This window comes from Hemicordylus capensis, chromosome 4 (assembly GCF_027244095.1).
Source record: "Hemicordylus capensis ecotype Gifberg chromosome 4, rHemCap1.1.pri, whole genome shotgun sequence".
NCBI classification, from domain to species: Eukaryota; Metazoa; Chordata; class Lepidosauria; order Squamata; family Cordylidae; genus Hemicordylus; species Hemicordylus capensis.
This window is the reverse complement of record NC_069660.1, coordinates 63622702-63640562: the sequence shown is the minus strand read 5'-3', so window position 1 is coordinate 63640562 and position 17861 is coordinate 63622702. Positions and strand designations below refer to the sequence as shown.

The 17861-nt window shown below is 43.1% G+C and overlaps 1 protein-coding gene across 11 annotated transcripts in view; it reads right to left on the bottom strand.

The window, feature by feature from the left end:
- PLXNA2 (plexin A2) overlaps positions 1-17861 on the bottom strand; it is a 615006-nt gene that overhangs the window by 177438 nt on the left and 419707 nt on the right. The gene's annotated exons all lie outside the window — the stretch shown is intronic.

Here is a 17861-nt window from a genome sequence, read left to right as displayed (position 1 = left end):
TTCCAGTTCAGTCTGTACATTTTACATGGTACTAATTATGACTATTCCCATGGTCATTTTACTTATATAAGCTCTGCTGGGGCCAGTGTTATTGATCATTTCCTGGTCTTGCCTATGCTTTTACCTACTGTAGGACTGGCAACCCGCACAGAGCATCTACGCGCTAGTACTTGATTGCTCCCCTCACCCCCCACCACAGCCCCCTCACCTCTATCCACCCTCACTTCTCTCCACCCTCACCTGAGCTATGCTCCTGCTCTTCCTCCTCCATCCCATTGCTTCCACCCCCCTCATCCCCTCACCCCTTTAAGTCACGGCTGCAGTGTTGCTGACACCGACTGGCCAAGCTGCCGACACCGACTGGCCAAGCTGCAGTCCCCTAACCCCAGAGACCTCCCCACCCAAGCCCTGCTCCTCCTCGCAGGAGTAGTAGCAGCAGTTGACTGGGCCCTTACTTGCTGCCGCCACCATGGCTGCTTGTTCTCCTCAGGATGCTGACAAACTTGGGCGCATCCCTCATCTGCCTGCCTCCCTCCACCAACGGCCTCTGTAGCTCCAAGCAGCAGCGACAGTTGACCGGGCCCTTCCTTGATGCTGCCATGGCCACTTGTTCCCCTCAGGCCGCTGACAGGTCCAAGCCCATCCCTCGCCCTTCCTTCCTTCTTTCCCTCCCTTCTTTTTCTCTTTCCTCCACTCACTCTTCCCCTCTGTCTTTCTTCTCCTCCCTTCTTTCTCTCTCTCTCTCTCTCTCCCTGCCTCCCTTCCTGAGTTAACAGATCTTGTTCAACTTGTTTCCTCATCTAATTTGCACAGTGACAGCCTCCTTCTCCTGAAAGGGCTATTTCCTCCCTCACAACCCCTCTCTTTGCAGATCCCTGCCCACTAACCTTTTATACACACACACACACTTACTTCTCTCCTCTACAATCTTCCCATCAGTAACAGCTGCATTCCAACTGGCCATAACCATCACAAGCTTCACTTCTCTATCTCTATATAGAATTCCCACTGCCCAATCACCACGGTGCTCCTGCTCTGTTACCTCCGATTGGTAAAGCACTGTGGGCCTGGGCTTGCCATGCTCCATTGCCACGGACCACCTAAGCCTTTTATATAGAGAGAGATTCACTCTTTTGATGTACAAGCCTGCCCTGAAAGTGGTCATTTGCCTCTTGTGCTGTTGCTCCAGATGCAAAAGGGGGCTATTTTCACATCTTGCTATACCTCCCAAAATCTTATTCAGGTTAGATGTTGCCTTCAATGGAACTGCAATCTTAGTATAACACAAAGTTCTTAAATTCTTCACAGTTGTTAAATTTAAGGCATGATGTCAAACAGCAGCATACTATTTTTAATATTTTTGTTGAAATTACCCAGGCATTAAATGTTTAATTATCCACCGAAAATCCCCCTCAGTATAATAAGGGAGGAAAGGGTTGGTTTGACCACCAATACAGAGCTATGAGATGACCTTTGAGAAAGCTGCAGACCAAAGCCAGGGCTGAGAAATCTGCTTCATCCATTCAGTCTTTAATACAAGCCCACTCACCATATAAACAGTTATTAAAATCTAAGAAATTTCAGCATGCTAAAGATTCATGGAGAGAGCTTGGCCTCAGCGTTATTCAGAAAAATGAAAGGAAATTTTGGGCTTTAGTGACAAGCAGCTCTTATGTACACCACTCTCTGCCTGATGCTCATATTCATGCAGAGACTTGGATCCATCATTTTTCAGCTATATACAGTAATTCTCAGAAAACTTACGGACTAGCACCATAGACTTAGCCTTAGAGGTAAATGATTTACTTGTACAGCCAGCTGTCACAATGGCAGAGTGCAATCAGCTCATTGCTACTTTGTCCCTTGGAAAAGCTCCTGCCAAGGATATGGTGCCACCTGAAGTGTATAAGCTGAATGCCCATTGGTGGTCTCCTTGGCTCAACTCTTTACAGAAATTGATAGGTCATGCGTTATACCACCAAACTGGTAACAAAATATCATATTTCCAATTTAGGGAAATAGACAGGAACCCCAGAATTATTGCCCAATCAGCTTGCTACGTATTTCCTAGTTGTATAAACAACATCTTTTTAATATGCTGGAGGATTGGGAGACCTCGACCGAACTATTTTATCTTGAGCAGGCTGGATTTTAAAAGGGTCACAGTACCATCGACCACTGTGCCATTCTAAAAGCATTAATACATAAATATACAACTGGGCATAGTAGACAGCTAATATGTTGCCTTTATTGACCTTTCCTCAGCCTTTGATTCGATTGATAGGCTTAGGTTGTGGGGTAAATTCACAAGGACAGATATCGATAAGCAGCTCCTTAGATTGTTGATTGAGTTGCATACTTATACTAAAGCTAGGATTCAGGTGGGAAGTCAGGGGTCCCTGTCTGAACCAACAGCATTAGGGTGTGGAGTTAAACAAGGCTGTCTTCTAGCCCTTTTTAATTTAATTTTATATTAACAATTTTGTCCCAGCTATGAAGTTTTCAAGCTTTTTTCTCCATTGCTTAGTGGACATAAAATCTCAATTTTGATGTACATGCATGATATGGCCCTTATTTCCTATGCCAAGGTGGGGCTTTGTAGAATGTTCTCTAGCCTAGCTACCTATTATGAGAACAAAAAGTTGAAAATTAACTATGATAAAACTAAGGTGGTAGCTTTTGGCAATAGTAAAACCAGGAATAGATGGACAATCAATTCATATCAAATTGAGCAAAGATTTATTTCTTTAAGTATCTGAGAATCCATTTTAATAAAACTCTTACTTGGAAGAGCCATTTGGATGCCAAATTGATAACAGCACATCGCTCTGTCAGGACTGTTTTGAAATTCTTCTTTTCTAAAGGTGGACAGCTTATTGCCCCAGCTCTAAAGATCTTTCAGGAAAGGTAATTCCCCAGATGCTTTATGAGGTTGAGGTATGGGGGTGGGAAGAACAAATTATCACCCAGCTGGAAACTGTTCAAAATTCCTTTTTAATAAAAATTATGTGCCTCCCCCAGGGTACCCCTGCTGCTTGCTTAAGAATGGAGGTAGGCCTACCTTCTTTATCAATTAGAATACATCTTACCTTGATAAATTATTTTAAGAAGTTAGGATCACCCCCCCCCCACACACACACACATTTAAATCTGGCCGTAATTACTGTTTGGAAAAGAACTTATGGTCTATGTTGTTGTTATATTCTTTGCCTCCAATTTCAAAGCTACGGCTTTGGAGTAGAGAAAAAATTAGAGATCGGCCTTTTGCATGAGATGCTGGCAGGGATGCTGCTATGGTGCAATTTTCTGGCTTTTCCTCCTGATTTAAATACTATAAAAAACATAAAATCTTTTAGCAATATTTGACTAATTGCTATTCTCCATCTTTGAGGAAGGCCTTTACTGCCCTGCGCTTTCAAACCATGCCTTCAGCCTATCTCTATGGAAGATTTCACAAATTACCTGTGGAACAATTACTCTGCCCTCATGGGTCTTATCAGGTGGAGGATATTATTCATTACTAGCTTATCCCGTGCAGAGCATCTGCACTCTACGACTTGCTCACTCACCCCCTCAGACACAGCAATGGCATCCATCGCCGCTGGGTCTCCTCGCAAGGAGGAAAGCCGAGCCGGGCTTCCCTTCCAGCCTGCACAGATGGCCCTCACTAAACTCTTATGCCCTGGCTTGGCCGTCCTCCTCACAAGGAGACTAGGCGGTGATGGATGCCATTGCTCAATGTCTTTTCTTTCTTTCTTTGCCTCATCCTCAACCTCCCTCCCTCCTCGGCAGCAGCTGCCCTTCCAGCAATTCTCTTGTGCTGGAACTCTCGCAAGAGCTGCCACACACAGGATTAGCCACGGGTACACCTTAGAGAATTTATATATATATATTTATATGTATTCTATTGCCCTTGGTATGAGTCAATTAGAGACAAGACTTTAAGACAGATCATTAACAACTTTAGGGGTTCTGTTATAGAATTTTTGATATTTCTTTTAGCAGATATATTCCCCTATGTCACCTACCAGGTTGCTATTTTCGCCTTCTTATCCAGGGAAACGAAAAAAATTACCAGTAGCAAGCATTGTCCTAACGTATAATTTCTGTTTCATTATGATAATTATCTTGTGGTATATGGTGACTGTGGTATGTACTTTTCCTTTTTTCTTTGTAACCTGTGGTTACAATAATAAAGTTATGACTTATGACTTCCAGAGTGTGGGTGTGCTACTTGAAGCATTTTACTCTCTTGAGCCACTCACATGCAAGATACACTGTGCAACATGTGGGCCAGTATTTTATTTTATTTTATTGCACTTTATACAGTCAAGTAATATACGGTAATGTGACCCCATTCTATTGGACTGTCACTCCAATATGGCTTTAAGCACAATAATTCTAAAGCTTCACTAACTGCTACCTGTTTCATGGACCAGGTGTGTGAGTTAGGTTTACACTGATGTGAAATGTCATGGACCAGGTGTGTGAGTTAGGTTTACACTGATCTGAAAGTAATGTATGACAAGGAGTTGGCACAAACATGTCCTTAGAAGGGAGCCCCAGAATATCCCATCACACCCTTTAGCCTTCACTAGTGTTTACATTGCATTTCATCTTGCAATTTTCACATGTCCTTAGAGCTGAGCCTAATAATGCTGTCCAGCTCTGCAGACTGGTTTGTTTACTTCAATTACTCCTAGGCCAGCACGCGTATTTTACTTTCCCACCATCTGAATCATGCCCTGATACCTTACAGTCGTGGGAGGCAGCTTCTGTGCCAGCTATGGTGAAACTCAAGTTCAATTAGCTGTGGGAGGCTACAGCTGGTTGTTAGTGGCAGAGCAGAACTGGTTTCCTTTTTATAGACTTTTATAAAAGCAAGTAACCTTAAAAGGCTTGACAGTTACTCCAGAGAACTTCATTAAGCTCCACTTTGGACAGGCTTTGAATGTTAAATAACACATTTTATTAGGGAGCAAGGCATTCACACCTCCTTAAATGTCTCTTTGAAATACTAAATGGGGGGAGTTTATCCATGGGCTGACTATTTATAGTACACCTCTGTCATAACTATTGCAGCTCCCAGTCTTGGAAAAGATACCTTCTACAACCAACTCCCAGTGGCGGGCTCAGTTATCGTCTTAGCAATAGATGGACACCAGTCACCAGAACATGTGGTATCAGTTTCTGGCTCTGTTAGTGGTTTGTGGTATGACAAAGTACACCATTCCCATTCATGGTGCCCTTAAATTTTTTTTAGGGCCAATTCCCAGAACCATTTTTAACAACAGTTTTTACATGTGAACCTACCAAATGGGTTCAGAATAAACCATTGCACTGACAAGTTCTGACACATAGCAGCATTACAATTCACAGGGGCGTAACTATAATAGGGCAAGGGGAGACAGTTGTCTGGGGGCCCACTGCCTTGGGGGGGCCCCCAGAGGCAAGTCACATGACTTACTCCCCCAGCTGCACACCCACCCAGGCTTCCTTCAGTTGTATTCATCCTCCAAAACTGATGTGTGTTAAGACCTGGAGCTACCAGAAAAGCATGTCTTTTTCTAGTACCATTAAATGACTTGCATCGTCCCAAATTTACAAAACCTTTCAGCCTCATTTAAGATTTCTTTACTTCATGAGCTGAGCTTCAGTGGTGGGGGGCATTTTAAAATTTTGTCTCTGGGCCCACTCCAACCTTGCTACGCCCCTGACAATTCATCATGTATTGGAACAGTTTCAGAATATGAGATAAGCAAAGAATTGGTGAGTTGCAATTTCAGCATATGCTGAAGCATTCAGACTCCTCCCTCTCCTTCTCCTCATCATCAGAAAGCCAGTACTGGAACGTTTCACTTCATAAAATCAGAAAATAACATTTGTCTTATACCTTTAATGACAACAGGATCAACATGAGCTGATACTCTCTGTGGTTTTGAAGTACTTATTCAGAATTAGCATTTCTGTGTCAAACACTGTGTCAAAAACGGTTTCATTTTCTTTCAAAAGAGACCATTTCTTGTAAAACACAGTTAAGACGGGGAAATTGTTGCTCTTAAATGAGCTACAATTGTTTTACTTTAAGATGTTCTGTGATTCATGGAGAAAAGTAATACTTAAGTAGGACATTCTTTTTTATTTCTTTAAATTAGCTAATCCCTGAACTATGTTATTTTTACTCTGATCTTTATGAATGTACTTGCTGAATCTCCTGTTGTTCCAGCTTTGTTTCCTAACCATTTCCTCTCATGTGTGGAGGCAGTGTAATATGTATGTTAAAATATGAATGTTCCTTATCATGAAGGAACCATAGCCCACTCTACACACCTGGGGTTAGGTGGCAGGATGCAGCCTACAGGCTGATCTGAGCCTTGACATTTCTCTTTTTAGAAACTCACCAGCACCTAGACTCTTCTTCCCTCTGACAAATTAAAACCAGCTTCTTCTGTGTACTTGCTTTCCATTCCCACCACAAACTGTAGGAAAGCATCCTTCTACCCAGTTAGTCTCAATATGGTCTCTTAATGTAACCTTCCTCCTCCATTTTTCATCTCTATTCAAATAGCAGCAGAATCCAATTCTTTTCTCTCTCGCTTATACCCTTTAATTTTCCTCACTTCACTTCTGCTCCTGTTGATTCTGCAATTCTAAAGCAGTATTATTTAATGCTGAAAACTGTTCCATGATATAGCTAACCATGCAGGTATCATTTGATAGAGTGCTGCATTGTGTTCTTAAAACACTATTTTCCATCTTCTGCCGTAGCCTGAATTCCCATTTTCCCCTCTGCTCTCAACCCTAGGACTAAAAGCTTTAATCTATTCACTGTGTAGTGTCTGTTTCACTCCCTCTTTCTGTAACTCACACTCTGTAGCACGTCTTGTATCATTTACCTTTGCAAAGCATCATGTGTCTACAAAAGACACTATACAAAAATCAAATTGCATTATATTATACTAAGCATTGAAGGTCTGCTGCTACTTATGCTTAGAAGTCACCCGTACACAATGGTTCACGGTTCTTGACAGTTATTTCCTTTACAACTGTGTGTTATTTTTAAAAATGCATTTGCTGCAGTATTTGCATGACAAGCCAAGTTGCTTTGCCCCTCCCTGTACAACACACTGCTTGCCATTTTCTGAGTTGCTGTTCAAATCTCTTACCTAGCTTGAGTCAACAAAACCTGACTACAGTGTCAAACAAGGCAGAATGGCTTTTCTATTTTTCAAATGTTCTGACCTGGAAAATACCCGAACCAGACTCCCCATTTGACCTAGATTTTAGTGGCCACTAATTGAACAGTTTTGAAGGAACTGTGTCACAATGCAGCCTCAGGGTTAGAACAGATGCATTCTATTAATTACAGCTGGGGAAATTCAGTCATAATCACAGAAGGGAACAAAGACTTAAAGGGTCTAGTTACATAGGTCCCTCTATATAGAACTGGACTGGGCCAAAAGTCCACCCAGCTGCCCTATCTATAGCACCCAAACTAGGAGCTTTTCCTACTCTTTTGTAGATTCAAGACTCAATTATGCAAGATAAACCCAGCCTCAGGCTTCTGTTGATATCACAGTGTCTACAGAATGTCAGCTACCATTAAGGTTGCAGCTTTTTACTGATTCTGGGTGGACATTTGACCCAGTCCAGTTCTATATTCAGGGGCCTATGCAACTGGACCCTTTAAGTCTTTGTTGCCTTCTGTGATTATGACTGCAAGGGCTCCATTGTTCTGATGTCAGTCACTAATTTTTGAAGATAAATATTAGGATTTTTACATATTTACTAAATGATAGATTCCAGATCACTCTTCATAATTCCATATTTTGTTATGGTGTCAGAAGATGTCATGAAATGTGTCACATAAATGTTTGCTTTAGGGCTGGAGTAGGCAACCTTGGCTCCCAGCTGTTGCTGAACTACAACTCCCATCATTCCCAGATGTAATGACTGCAGCTGGGGATGATGGGAGATGTAGATCAGCAACAGCTGGAGAGCCAAAGTTGCCTATCCCTGCTTTAGAGAAAGGGTATTAATTTGCATGGAGGGGAGAAGTATCTATCACTAATGAATCACAGCCAACTCATTATTGTATCGACCTTTTAAGCTCTAATCCAACAGAGCATGTGTGTCGCAACAAGGACCACATGAACACAGCCCCCTTGAAAAACCTCCAATCCAGCTACCTGGCATATATGGGGGAGAGAGTGTATTAATTCCCCTGCTCATCCAGCTGAATAGTTTGCCTGTGGGATTCCTGCTGTTTGAAAATGGCTCTGCACACACAACTCTGGCTACTTGTTTGGTTTGTGGAATATGCAGCACCATTTACACAGGCAATTCCCCATTCAGTTAGGGATAACATGAGCAGAGCATGCTTCTGTGCATGCATAGCCTTTAGTTGGACCCAGGGTGTTGGCGTACAGATGCTTAATCACCTTTATCCTGTTCATCCTTACAACAAGAAAGCAAAGAGGTTATTTTTTTTAAGTCATGCCTCCACTTCTCTAGCTTATGTTACCATTCAGAAAAGGGGCTGGGAATTTGCGACTTGCGAGTTCTAATCCCAACTCTAGCAGCATGTCACAATGTTCCAGCTACTGCTGCTATCTAACGTGCTTGATAATCACTGGATGAAAGAAGCTACACAAGGGAAAGTATTATATTATCATTATGAAGGTGTCACTCAGGAGCTGGTGTCTATGGAGACAGGCATATATTAGCAAGCCTTTCCCAAAGCCATAAATACTTCATCCACGCTGAAAATGTTAATCAATCTTCATAGGATCTCTGTGAAAACAAGTACTACTGTATTTATCTCCCAAACATCCTAGATACAATTTCTATAAAAGCATTTCTTATATGAAATGGATGTAGAGATTGATCTAGGAAGCAAGAACTGTATTCTACCAAAGACAACCACAGGGCTCTGTGGTTGCCGGGAGTCGACATGGACTCAATGGCACACTTTAACTTTTACTGTATAAATCCTTCTGTGTCCTACTGCAATCTCTATTGTCTCAATCCTATAGTCTAATGTCTCAATTCTATAAACTACTGCAAAAATTGAGCTCGAGGGCAACTGTAACCTTGCATCATGATGTTGTCTTGGTGCATTAACAACATAAGGAAGTTGCACCGATACAGTAACCCAGTATAATTACAAGCAATACTGTAATCAGATTACTATCCCAGATATGCAACTACCAAGTGCCAAGTCCACTGATAAAGTAACATTTCCTCCACTAAGAGCACAGACACACAGCTGTGAGCACTGGGCCTTGCATAGACGTAGGATGCTGGCTCATACAGATTGGTCCATCTTGCTCAGTGTTGTCTACACTAACTGGCAGTGGCTCTCTAAATCTTCAGGTAGGAGTCTCTCCCAGCCCTACTTGGAGATGCCAGAGAATGAACCTGGGACCTTCTGCATGCAAGCATCCAGATGCTCTTCTACTGAGCTATGGCCCCACCCCCTAAAGGGAATATCTTACAGTGCCCAAATGTGATCACCCATCCAACTGCAAACCAAGGTGGACCCTGCTTAGCAAAGGGGACAATTCATGCTCACTACCAAGACCAGCTCTCCCCACCACACACCGCACTAACACATTCATAAAGTGTGTTAAATCTTGACTTTTTACTCAGGCTTTTATATGATTGTCTCTACTGCTGCTTCTTTGTATTTTGTGCAGTTTTTATGCTTGTATTTTAAATCTTTTTAGTCAGATTTGTTTTATATTTTAGCTTAATATTTTAACGGTGTCATTTTTATAGTCTTGTTTTTAATTTTTGTGTAAGCCGCCTTGGGATTGTTTTAATGAAAGGTGGTGTAAAAATTTAACAATCAATCAATCCTATTGACATTCACATGTCTACACTACATAAAGGGAGGTGAACAGATGCTTTATGTGTTGCGATTTGAACATGCTATAATATATTCATTGCTGGTCACACTCTCGATTTGGTTTTTTGCTCTGATCTGGAAGGTGTTCCGTGGGTGGGGACTCCTGTGATTTCCCCATTGTCATGGACAGACCACCAGCTGGTTAAGGTTGGACTCACAGCTTCAGTCCTTCTCCGCGGGACCTATTAAGATGGTCCACCCAAAAAGGCTATTGGATACCACAGGATTCCAAGAAGCCTTAGAAGACTTTAAGGCTGATTCTGCCAGCAATTCTTTTGATGCCCTGGTTCAGACTTGGAATAATGAACTCACTTGGGCAATAGACATGATTGTTCCTAAACACCCTCTCTGACCCGCTCCTAAATTACTCCCTTGGTATACGGAAGAACTACGGTGGCTGAAATGGCAAGGTAGACGGCTCAAGCGCTAATGGAAAAATGACTCAGCTCAAATCCAACAGATTACAACACAGAGCGCATTTGAAGGTCTATGCTCTGGCAATGCATGCAGCAAAGAAGCAGTTCTTTTGTGCCCACATTGTTTCTGCAAGTTAATGTCCAGTGGAGATGTCTAGGGTTGTGAGAGGGCTAGTGCATGCCCCTCCTCCCCTGAATGAGTATTTGGATCCATCACCTGTTGTGATATTTTTCATGAATTTTTCGCAGATAAAATCTCTCATATTCAAGCTGGACTGGACTCTACAGTTACTGCAGAGTCTATTGTGGAGGTGTCCAGCAGCTCCACTTGTGTGGTTAAAATGGATCAGTTTCAGTTGGTGACTCCCAAGGATGTGCACAAGATACTTGGGACACTGTGCCTTACCATCTGTCCTCTTGACCCTTGCCCAATATGGCTTATACAATCTAGCAGTGAGGTTATTGGAGAGGGTCTTGTTAAGGTCATTAATGCTTCTCTGAGGGAGGGCAGGATGCTTCCTTGTCTCAAGGAGGCAATTATTAGACCACTCTTGAAGAGGCCTGCATTGTATCCCTCAGAATTGGGCAATTATAGGCCTATCTCCAACCTCCCATGGTTGGGCAAGGTGATTGAGAGTGGTGGCGTCTCAGCTCCAGGCTGTCTTGTAAGAAGCGGATTATCTGAACCCATTTCAAACTGGCTTTCGGGCAGGCTATGGGGTTGAGGCGGCCTTGGTTGGCCTGTTGGATGATCTCCAATTAGGAATTGAGAGGGGGAGTGTGACTCTGTTGATCCTTTTGGATATCTCAGTGGCTTTCAATACCATCAACCATGGTATCCTACTGGGGCAACTGAAGGGGTTGGGAACGGGAGGCACGACTTTGCAGGGGTTCCACACCTACCTCTTGGGTAGGTTCCATATAGTGTCATGTGGAAACTGTTGCTCTTCAAAACAAGATCTCCGGTATGGAGTCCTGCATGGCTCCATACTGTCTCCAATGCTTTTTAACATCTACATGAAACTGCTGAGAGAGATCATCAGGGATTTGGTGCAAGGTGTTATCAGTATGCTGATGACACCCTAATCTATGTCTACTTAATCAGGAAATGGCCTATCTTCCCTAAATGCCTGCCTGGAGGGGGTAATGGGTTGAACAAACTGAGGCTGAATCCAAGCAAGAGGGAGTTACTCATTGTGGGAGATCGAGACTTAGGAAGTGGTTTAGATATGCCTGTTCTGGATGGGGTTTCACTCTCCCAGAAAGATCAGGTACACAGTCTGGGAGTAATTCTGGACCCAAACCTCTCCTGGATTTCTCAGGTTGCGGCAGTGGCCAGGAGTGCTTTCTATCAGCTTTGGCTTATTTGGCAGCTACGTCCATTTCTGCAGATAAAACAACCTTAAAAAACAGTAGTGCATATGCTGATAACACCCAGGCTTGACTACTGCAATGCGATCTACGTTGGGCTGCCTTTGTATGCAGTTCGGAAACTGCAGTTAGTACAGAATGCAGCAGACAGGTTGGTATCTGGGGTTGCCCAAAGAGATCGTATTACACCCATTTTAAAAGAACTACACTGGCTGCTAATAGGTCTCCGGGCGAAATACAAAGTGCTGATTATTACCTATATTACCTATTACCTGAGCCATTTTGGAAGGGTGGTATATAAATTGAATAAATAAAATAAAATAAAATAAAATAAAGCCCTAAATGGCTTGAGTCCGAGGTATTTAAGAGAGCCCATGAAGTCTTGCAATATAAACTATCTTGGACATAATTGACAAGGAAAAGGCAGAGTCGTGGTATAACAAAATCTGCAGCAAAACAAAAAGAAAGCACCTATTTCATTTCCTTTTTATTTCATCCTTATATTTGTAGCTGACTCCATCCCAGTAGATGAGCCCAGCAGGGGCTCTGAACATCCACAGTGCTAGTTCATCAGCCTGGCATGATCACTCCTTGTCTCTGTCTTAGCTGATAGTACATTCCAAACCTAATTGTTATCTCAGCAGAGCAACTCCATTATTCAGCCTGACATTGCTCCCCCACTACCCCCGTTAGCTGTTTGTTGCAGTGATGTTATATTAATGAGGCCTGCAAATAAATGAATAGGAGATCAGAGCGCTGCTTGTTCATAAGGAAGCTGATTTTTTATTTATTTAATCACTGAGGCTGCAGGCAGCAGGGGAAGATTTATGCTGTCAAGAGGAACATAGGATGGATCCCAAAGACGTATTGAATGAATAGGAAATATTTCATGTTAACATGTATGCTATTATTGATTTTTCTTTTATGTCAACAAGGAAAGGATCCCTTTCTTGGCTCATTACAATGTTAAAAGCTTACCCCCTCCTCCAAAGTATTTTAAGTTTTCATGAAAAATCTGCTTCTGAAAAAAATCCGTTCACCTCCACTATCTCTCAGAATGTTTGCTATCATGTCCTCCCTCCTTGAGTGGTCATGCAGAGTCAGTTGGGCCAGAAGAGGCAGCCCTGGACCCAATTCAAGTCCCAAGCCCTGGCAACAGGTTAGAGGCAGAGCCTGCCCTTGGAGACGCTAGAAATCCTGGAGCCAGAGACTCCAGAACGGACACTCACTGGGCCTGGGCTCCCCTAGTATACCACACCGGCAAACTGCTAACTCCAGTTTCGTGCAATGTCTGGATGCATGCAACCACAGCCCCGCAACCAAACCACAGGATTCAGTTTACTTACCAAACTGGAATTTGGAGCTGAGATTACTCCTCAGTTTCGCTACTCTAACCCATACTCTGTTAGAAGGGGCTGTTGTGTTGTCTGCATGCATCTGCCGCTATAAATGTGGTTACAGCTTATGCGACCAGTGAGAGGCCAGCTCGGAGCAGCACCAACAGCGGTTACACTCTAGGGCTCACCCGGCACTCCATGGTGCGTTCCCTGACTGAATGCCACACCCCTCCCTGCACACTTCCTACTTCCTTTGCCTGCCATTATTATTATTATTTTTTACATTTTATAGCCCACTCTTCCTCCAAGGAGCCCAGAGCGGTGTACTACATACTTACGTTTCTCCTCACAACAACAACCCTGTGAAGTAGGTTAGGCTGAGAGAGAGTGACTGGCCCAGAGTCACCCAGCTAGTTTCATGGCTGAATGGGGATTTGAACTCGGGTCTCCTCAGTCCTAGTCCGGCACTCTAGCCACTACACCACGCTGGCTCAATAGGCACACCAAGCCAACCTGCTCTTATAATTAAAGGGCCAGCGGCATTATCAGGGAGCACTGCTTGAAGTCTTTGATCCTTGCAGCAATGGCAGTGATAGATCTGTGCTGGGCACGCTGGACCTGTGGAAAATCCCCTCTTGTGAGTCATTTCCTGAAGCTGTAAAGCCATGTCCACAGCCTGACACCTGTTGGAGATGGACTTCCAGTGCATCAACGTTTTGCGCCAACTACCCTAATGACCACTAGGGGCGCTGGGAGTAGAGATAGTGAGTAAGGGTCTCCCTAACTGTTCTACCTGTCTCCACTCTATGACACCTGACATGACTCAACAGGTATTTCCTGTTGAGAGTCAAAATCCCTTCCTTTCCTCTTAGAGAGAGGATGGAAACATCTCCCTCCCTCCCTATTCATTATGTAGTTCTGTAGATTAGGGTTAGGTCTTTCCTACCCAAAGTGTACCTCACCAATAAATAGTTAGTATTTAGTTCTACATAAATCTCCATGCGTCTTCTCTAAATAGCTTCAACAACTAAATTCTGCAACTACTCTGTAATTGGAGAGGGTAGCTTCTTTAGTACTCTGCTAATTAATTAGGGGATAAAAATTACAACCCCCAGCAACCTTGTGAGCGATTTCCTGGAGCTGTGAAGCCATGCCCACAGCCTGGCACTGGCATGGCTGTACAAGTGGGTAGAACCAAGCTCGGAGGACCAGAAAGTGAGAGGGGAAACTCTCACCTGCCTCTGGAGTTTCCCAACCTGGGAATGTGATATTGTCTGTGATGTGATCTCCAGTTTAGAATGTTAACTGCAAACTGCAGTTCTCAGCCAGTTCCTGTGATGTCCGAATGAGGCCTATATGTCACGTGCTTCATCAAGCCTGCAGACTAGTGTTGGCAACAAGCCAAGAGGGCCTGGAAAGACTCCAGGCCAGAGGGCTGTCCCTTTAAATCTCTCTGCTCTCCAGGCAGGAGACTGGAAGGGACAGTCCGAACCTGGAGATATTTAAGACCTCATTCCACCTCTTGGAGCAAGCTGCTCACTTGGAACAGCTAAGCAGGGTCTGCCCTGGTTGCATCTCAAAGGCAGACTAGAAGTGTGAACACTGTAAGATATTCCTCTCAGTGGATAGAGCAGCTCTGGGAAGAGCAAAAGGTTCCAAGTTCCCTCCCTGGCTTCTCCAAGATAGGGCTGAGAGAGATTCCTGCCTGCAACTCTGGAGAAGCCGCTGCCAGTCTGTGAAGACAATACTGAGCTAGATAGACCAGTGGTCTGACTCAGTATATGGCAGCTTCCTATGTTCCTAACCCCAGCTGCCTTGCCTTGTCTGGTGGAGAGGATATTTACAAACTGGGCTACATTTGAATGCTGGTGAGTTAAACAATGGGAAGTGGGGTGAAGGATCATGTGCTTCTTCCCCTCACCCCTCCCCTTTTGGAACCCCAATTCCTCACACTTTCTGGGACTAACATTTTCCACCAAATCATCTATAAGGCTGCGTACATCAAAGTAAAAACAAACTACATTTAAACCATAATCACACAAAGTGAACAGCAACAGAATAAGAGCCATGATTATATCCCATCCCCACAATCCAGAGGCCCTATGAAAAGAATAAGATTTTAATTTAATGCCTAAAACAAGGAACCCAGATGTATATTTATTGGGAGGGAATATTTCAGTCTAATTATCACTACTGAGAAGGCCCTGCCTTGTGCAGACCATCTTCTGCAACTCTAATGGTGCAGGAATAGGAATCAAAGACCTTTCCTATATGAACAGCCTTTTCACCCAAATAATCTTTGGAGGCTCTAATTATTGTCCCAGACACCCCAGTCCAAAACCATTTGGGTTTTTTTTTGAAGGTCAATAACAATACTTTGAATTGGCAAGGAAACCTATTGGGAGCCAGTACAGTTTGTATCCAATATGCTCTGTGCAGCAAGCCCTGTTAACACCTTTGCTGCTGCAATCTGCATTAGTTGCAGTTTCTGAATAATTTTAAAAGGCAGCTGCACTCAGAACATTGCCATAACCTAACCTGAACATTAAAAGGGCATGAATGACAATGACCAAATCCTTTTTATCCAAGGGTAGGTGTATCTGGCTTACTAGCCTAATCTGGTAAAAGATGCACTTGGCCTCTATTACCACCTGGGCATCCAAGAACAATATGAGATTCAGAAGTACCCCCGAGATACTAACCTGAATCTAAGCCTTTTGACATAGGCAGAAGGTTCAGTAATCCCCTTCTTGGTATCCTAGACACACATATATGAGTGTGTGTGTTCTCTTTCTCTCTCTCCCTCCCTCCCTCCCTCCCTCCCTCACACACCCTCCCAACCCTCGGCCTCAGAAGTGTTGCCAGCAAACACAGTGAACTGAGCCATTTCCATCAGGTAAATCTTGGAGGTGAATTAGTATCGCTGAGAGTGTCTCTAGGGAGAGTGGCCTAGCTTGCAGGCCCTTTTACATACATTACAAACCACTGAGTTCTGTTCTTTTTCCTTCTGGACAACTGAACCAATGATAACAATATTCCACGAAAACTATAAACACAAGGTTTCCCTGACAGCCCCATGGACAAAGCAGAAGACAACTGCTGTTGTAACCACATGGACTATGTATTGGTTTTCTGCCACTGTTTTTAGTGTGTTTTTGTATCTGATAATTAATTGATATGTTTTGTTAACTATTTTTGTCTTGTTTTTACAAAAATAAATAATAAAGTTGCCCAATATTTGCTATAAATTGCTTCTTTGTTGGGTCAAGGAATAACTTTTACTCTTTGCTTAGCAAAAGGGAGGAGGGGAAATGGAATCTCTGATTTCTGAAAAAGTTTCATCTGTCTGAACAGTTTAGTGGAAAGACGAGACTGTTCACAGGCCATTTTGCTCTTGGTTACTTGCAAACCTCAAATTCTTTACATACAACATAGAGATCCCTGTGAAAAAAGTAACATTAAAATGCTGAGAAGGCAAGTTTGTTTATTTATAGAAAGGCTCTAGGTTTTTATTAAAAATAAAAATGGAAACAAAACCCGGGGTGGGGGTGGGGAGGAATTCACTGAGCCCATCAGGTTGGGAGAGTGGGTGGGTCTCAGTGCACATAGAATCAAGCTGAAAGAGAGAAGTATTGCCCGGTTTCTAATGGCGGGAGGAGGAGGATGAAAAATTCACTGCTGGGCAGAGAGCCAGCATAATGTCTGTATTTATTTAAATCCTATTGAAAACCAAAGCCATTGCTAACAAAGTACCAAAAACCTAATGAACACGGGTTACTAGAGTTGGCTAAACACATTTTCAGACTTGTTTACATATTACAGTTTGGAAGCAGCCAAGAGAAAGTCATAGGGCATTGGTCTCAGGCTTTGTAGAGGTGAATCCCACCTGCCCCACACCAATCACCTACAAAGGCAGTACAATATATGTATTGTAGAGACAGGAATATAAAATTAAAGCTGGATGGATAAAAACCCATTGTTTAATTGACACCATGCTACATGGGGGAAGGCAGAACGATTAATAAGTAAAGTTGTGCTGTCGGGTCGGTGTCAACTCCTGGTGACCACAGAGCCATGTGGTTTACTTTGGTAGAATACAGGAGGGGTTTACCATTGCCTCCTCCCGCACAGTATGGACATTGCCAAGCAGGAGGATGTTAGCAAAATAAGATCTGGGGTTTTTATGGGGGCCCAAATTGATAGACGGCTTCCGGCTAGATACCTGATAAAGCTATCTTTCATTGAACATCGTAGAGCAATGACTGCGGCCAGACTCAATGCCCTTCATTCTGCCGTCCTGGAAAGGCGATTCCAGAAAATCCCCTATCTCCAGAGATTGTGCCCGTGTCAAGCGGGAGAGGTTGAATCTACTGAACACGTTTTGCTGAGTTGCTGTTTTTATAAGGATCTAAGAGAAGAATCAATCTCTCCCCTTTAAGAGATCATAGATTGACCTCAGGCCAGGAGAGAGTGCAGTTTTTACTCGCAGACCTGTACGATTTTATCTCTGCAAGAGTTGCCAAGTTTCTTTGCATTGCAAGTAAACTTCGCAGAAGAAATGTTGAGAGGGTAGATGTGGGCATAGCACATTAGGAGGGTGAACAGATTTTATTTATTTGAAACTTTCTTATGTACAATACTGTAGTTTTTATTGTATTGTTCCTATTGTAGTTTCTATCGATGCTACTGATGTGACGAGATGTATAGTTTTCTGTGTGGTTCTGTTGCAATGAGAGGCCGTTGGCTGTAATAACAATAAAGTTGAAGGTATGAGATGATGCCTTTCAGCCTATACAGGTGTTTGAAAACACCCTATACAGGTGTTTT